Below are 6000 nucleotides of genomic sequence, written 5' to 3' on the forward strand. Positions count from 1 at the left end.
CTGCATTTGATTTCATGATAATTGGCTTTTCGATGTGTTTTTTTTTTTTTTTTTTGAATTTGCAATAAGCTGGCTGGCAGATGACTTAAACCATCTTTACAGAACAGTGGAGATGCTGCCTCAGGTGATACTTTTTTTTTTTTTGCTAATCAACTGGGGCAAAGCTAGGATGGAATGGAGTGACTCACAAGAATTGCTAGCTCCTATTGGGGTTAGCAGGGAAAGTGGATGTTGCTGTCTGCTTTTTACCACAGCACTGCCACCCAGCGGTTGGAGCCTTGTGTTGGTGTGATGCTGGATGTGCCAAAGCACTTTATGTATCTGGAGTAAACGTGAGTCAGACACTTTAACAGCACCAGTTTTTTGTGTGCTGTACCTTTCAGGACTTGACACTTTCCTTGTTTTCTCATCATGTTTTATAACCTAGTTGCTTTTTTTTTTTTTTTTTTTTGAAGAAGCACTCTGCAGTTTTTGTTTTGTTTTCCAAGAGGAAGGCATAAGCTGTCACTGAAGAGTAATGTCACTGAGAGGGCTGGAGTGGTTTGGCAGAAGGTCTGCTAAGGACTATGACTTAGGACTAGGACTCTATACAGCTACACGACATTGTTGTGTAGCTGTATAGAGAACGTCAAGGTTTGATGTGTGTGCACTCATGAGTGAGTACTAACCCAACCCCCTGCTTAGTTAATTAGCCCTGAAGATGCTGTTTCCAATTGCCAAAACTAACACATGCTGCTACTTTCTTTGCATTATTATTGTTTTACATAGTAATTGGCCTCTGAAATAACTATGCTGCTGTGAAATGAGTTTTTCACATCCTTTTCAACTTCTTATATTCCTCATTTTGGGTCCTTTTGAGATATTGCGTGCTCCCACATGACATAGGCAATGAGTATCTGGCATTCTTTCCTGTATGATCATACAAACACAAGGTTGGAGAGGACTTACAAGAACATCTAGTCCAACCATCCTCCTATCACCGATACTACTCACTAAGCTACTAAATCTCATAGCACCTTGTCCAACTGCTTCTTGAAGACAGCAAGGGACGGTGAGTCCACCTCCCTGGGCAGGCCAGTCCAGCACCTGACCACTCTTTGGGAGAAAAAGTTTTTCCTGGTACTAATCTAAATCTTCACAGGTGCAACTTGTGGCCATTTCCTTTAGTCCTATCATTAGTTATCTGGGAGAAGAGGCCAACCCCCTCCTCATCACAGTCTCCCTTCAGGAAGTTGTAGAGTGCAATGAGGCCTCCCCTGAGCCTCCTCTTCTCCAGACTGAACAATCCCAGCTCCCTCAGCCGCTCCTCATAAGACTTGTTTTCTAGCCCCCTCACCAGTTTTGTTGCCCTTCTCTGCACACACTCCAGGGTCTCAATGTCCTTCTTGTACTGAGGGGCCCAAAACTGAACACAGTACTCAAGATGCAGCCTCACCAGAGCAGAGTACAGGCAGACAATCACCTCCCTGCTCATACTGGCTATGTTATTCCTGATACAGGCCAGGATGCCATTGGCCTTCTTGGCCACGTGAGCATGCTGCCAGCTCATGTTTAGCTAAGCATTGATCAACCCTCCCAGGTTCATTCCCTCTTCAGTCTTCTAGACACTCTGCCCCAAGCCTATAGCATTGCATAGGGTTACTGTGGCCAAAGTGCAGGGCCTGGCACTTGGTCATGTTAAACCTCATACCGTTTGTTTCGGCCCAGCAGTCCAGCCTATGCAGATCCTTCTGAAGGGCCACCCTACCCTCAGGCAGATCGACACTACCTCCTAACTTGGTGTCATCTGCAAACTTACTGAGGGTACACTCAGTTCCCTCATCTAGGTCATCAAGAAAGATACTAAGCAAAATAGGCCCCAGTACTGACCCCTGGGGGACACCACTTGTAACAGGATGCCAGCTGGACTTAACTCCATTAACCACAACCCGCTGGGCATGGCCCTCCAGCCAGTTCTTTACCCAGAGTGTACCTGTCCAGGCCACGGGCAGCCAGTTTCCCCAGGAGAATACTGTGGGAGACCGTGTCAAAGGCTTTGCTGAAGTCTAACTAGACTACGTCAACAGCCCTTCCCTCATCTACCAGTCTGGTCACACAATCATAGGAGGAGATGAGGTTGGACAGGCATGACCTGCCTTTCATGAACCCATGCTGGTTGGGCCTGATCCCCTGGATGCCATGCATGTGCTGTGTGATCTCACCCAAGATGATTTGATCCATGACTTTCTCTGGAACCGAGGTCAGGCTGATAGGCCTGTAGTTCCCTGGGTCCTCCTTACTTGTAGATGAGAGTCACATCGGCAAGCCTTCAGTCCTCTGGGACCTCTCTAGATAACCAGGAACACTGATAGATGGTGGAAAGCAGCTTGGCAATTATCTCCGCCAGCTCCCTCAGCACCCTAGGGTGGAGATCACCTGGTTCCATGGACTTGTGATATTCCAGATGGAGGAACAGGTCTCTGTCTCTTCCTGGATCACAGGGCAGGATTCTCTACCTGAATCACAGGGGATGTCCAGGTCAGAGTGTAAAGTACCCTGAGGATAACTGAATGACTATTGAAGACAGATGTAAAGGTGTTGAGAACCTCAGCCTTATCCTCGGTGATCACATTGCCTGCTGTATCAAGTAAAGGATGAAAATTTTCCTTGATTCTTCTCTTGCTGTTAATATATTTGTAAAAGGATTTCTTATTCTCTTTTACTGCAGTGGCCAATCTGAATTCAAGCTGGGCTTTTGCCTTTCTAACTTCCTCTCTGCATATCTTAGCAACTTCCTTGTAGTTGCCCCAAGTAGCCTGTCCCTTCTTCCAGAGGAGGTAGACTCTATTTTTCTCCCAGTTTCAATAAAAGTTCCCAGTTCATCCATGCTGGTCTTCTTCCTCTCTGTCTTGCCTTAACAGGACTCAGGAACAGCCTGCTCCTGTGTCCTTAACATTTCCATCTTGGAGAGCATCCAGTCTTCCTGGACCCCTTCAGGATAACTTCAGGAGTGACTCCCAAGGGACCCCTGCAACAAGTGTCCTGAATAAGTCAAGTCTGCCCTCTGGAAGTTCAAGACAGCAGTTTTGCTAGTTACCCTTCTGACATCACCAAGGATAAAAAAAACTCTACAATTTCATGGTCACTCTGCCCAAGACAGTCTCCAGCTTTCACATCTCCCCCCAATCCTTCTCTGTTAGTGAAGAGCAGGTCTAGTGGGGCACCTCTAGAAGTAGGCTCTTGAACCAGCTGTGTCAAGAAGCCATCTTCCACACACTCTAGAAACCTCCTGGACTGCTTCCTCTGTGCAGTATTACACTTTCAGCATATATCAGGGAAGTTGAAGTCTCCCATGAGAACGAGTGCTGGTGATTGTTTAACTTTTGCAAGCTGCTCATAGAATGCCTCATCCATCTCTTCGTCCTGATTAGGTGGTCTCTAACAGACCCCCACCACGATGTCACCCCTATAGGCCTTCCCCTGATCCTTATCCATAGACACTCAACTTTATCATTCCCAAGCGTCAAGCTCTTCAACATCAAAACACACTTATATAAAGAGCCACGCCACCACCCTTCCTATCTTGTCTATCCCTTCTGAAGAGCTTGTAGCTACCCATCACAGTACTCCAGTCATGGGAGTGATCCCACCATATTTAAGTTACTGCAACTAGGTCGTAGTTAGCCTGTCACACAATTGCTTCTAGCTCCTCCTTTTGTTGCCCATGGTGCATGCACTGGTGTAGATGCACTTCAGACGAGACATCTGCCTCACCCCCAGCTTCAGCATTGTTCCCCAAGGCACTTCCCTGGTAAGCCCTGTTTTACCCCCTTCCCCCATCACAGCTAGTTTAAAGCTCTTTCTGCAAGTCCTGCTAGCTCCTGTGCTAGGATTTGTTTCCCCTTTTGAGACAGGTGAGTACCATCCATTGACAACAGGTTGAGTAAACTGCTCCATGGTCAAAGAACCCAAAGTTCCTGTCTCGACACCAGCCTCTCAGCCTTTTACTCATTACCTGTGTTTTCCTAGCCCACTCCGTGTCCTTCACCTCCCTAGAAGGAATAGAACAAAACATGACTTCTGCTCCTGTTCCTTCAACTATTCGCCCTAAACACCTGAAGTCTCTTTTCATAGTTTTGAGGCTTCTATGAGCGATTTCATCACTGCCCACCTGAACTACGAGTAATGTGTAGTAATCAGTGGGGTGAACCAGCTCAGGGAGTTTTCTAGTTATGTCCCTGACCTGGGTCCCAGGTAGGCAGCACACTTCCCTAGGGCTCAGGTCTGGTCTTCAAACGGGGCCCTCCATTTCCCTGAGCAGGGAGTTGCCTCCCACAACCACCTTTCTTTCCCGGCAGAGGCAGTTCCTTGGTAACCTCTTAGGGGAACCTTCCCCTGCTTCCTCACTTACCTCCCCTTCAATGTCTAGTGCTACAAACCTACTGCTTAGGGGGACCTGGGGACGCGAGGGAAGCATCAGGGGGGTTTGCCCATGGTACCAAGCAGGGGCCCTCTCCCAACCCTCCCCATCCCTCAGGTTGCCCCCCCACCTGACAGGGACAGTGCAGGGCGTCCACCACCAATTGTGGGGTATCTCCATGGTCTCTTGGCTTTGCCACCATGCTGAGCAGACCTTCCACCTGCTTGCACCTCACACAGGTGCAATACCTCTGCCTGGAGCACGCAGTTACAATGCGCGGGGTGCCCCTCACCGGGCCTGGCGGGCACCGGCCTCGACTACTGAGCAAAATAAACATACTCAGTTCTGTTTTCAAATGCAGCTTATTGGTGTATTTGACACAGCCTAGAGCGCTGAAGAACCCAAAACACTGCAGAACTCATTGGCAAAATCTTCGCCATCAAGGATCATTTTCACTGCTTTGAAATTCCTCTGTGATTAATGAAAAACACAAATAAGCCTTAGGTGTATGCTACTGTCATGTTCCTGGTATGAAACGACTGGCCTCGTTTTTTGCATCTCTCACTGCTTGGCAAAAAGCTCTTTGAGCTTTTTCTCAGAGCACTCCTAGGTGACAGATACTTCTAGATGGCGAATATTTCCAGGTCCATTGTGTCCATTACCAATTTATTGGTAATGTTCTTCAAGCTTTTTGGATAAACAGAAGTTTTGCAGCCAGGATGAGCTATAATTATTTTTGAAAAAGAATAAAAATGTAGTCATGTTACTTAATAAATACAGATGAAGGTTGCTGTAGGTTTATACCAAAACATACATGTTCTTAGCTTGTGCTTGAACCTCTGGAAGCTTTACAGTTAAAATAAAATAAAATAAAAAAACATGAAGAAGCACCATTGTGTGCACGGATACCTTAAAAACTTTGTGGCTCAGCATAGTAGGGAGGTGGGGATTTTCATGATTCTCTAATGTTAATGCTCCTCTGACAGGTTCCTCTTCATAGAGGTCTGGGGTAGGTGTTTCCCAGCCCTCCTTGCTGGCAGCACCAGGGGCTGGCAGCTGCGCTGCTGCAGGAGTACTGCTCCTCTTGCTTAATTACATAGAAACAAATAAGACCCTTTACCTCCTCCTGGTGGAAACATGCACCAATTTAGCAAACAGTTTGAGCTTGAGCTGGTTAAATCATAGTAAACTTGATTATAGAAATAATAGAAGCCAGCCAAGCACAGGCTTATTGTCAAAAAGATAAAAATACTTATTTGAATCTTTACTGGCTAACTTTGCAAAGTTGAGGTGGCTTAACAGTTTGGGACCTTAAGCTGCATTCATCTTTCAGCTAGCACATATTGCCACATCACCTGCTGAAATAAAGTTGAGCAAGCATTGAAACTGTACAAATGGGGGAGCTGTTGGGGCTTGCACTGTATTAAATTTTAGCCCAATTTACGGGTTGCTGCATTCATAGCAAGTTCTGTTACTCCCGACAGGCTTGTTACTCTCTGTTGTGGAGCCTCTTTTCCTGTAGGGTTTGGGGGGCAGGGAGCTATCTGAGTAACTAGATAAAGAATAACTTTGCTTAGATACGTCTCTGTGGTTCCTCAAGA

This window comes from Aythya ferina, assembly GCF_964211825.1.
Source record: "Aythya ferina genome assembly, chromosome: 4".
Classification (NCBI taxonomy): Eukaryota; Metazoa; Chordata; class Aves; order Anseriformes; family Anatidae; genus Aythya; species Aythya ferina.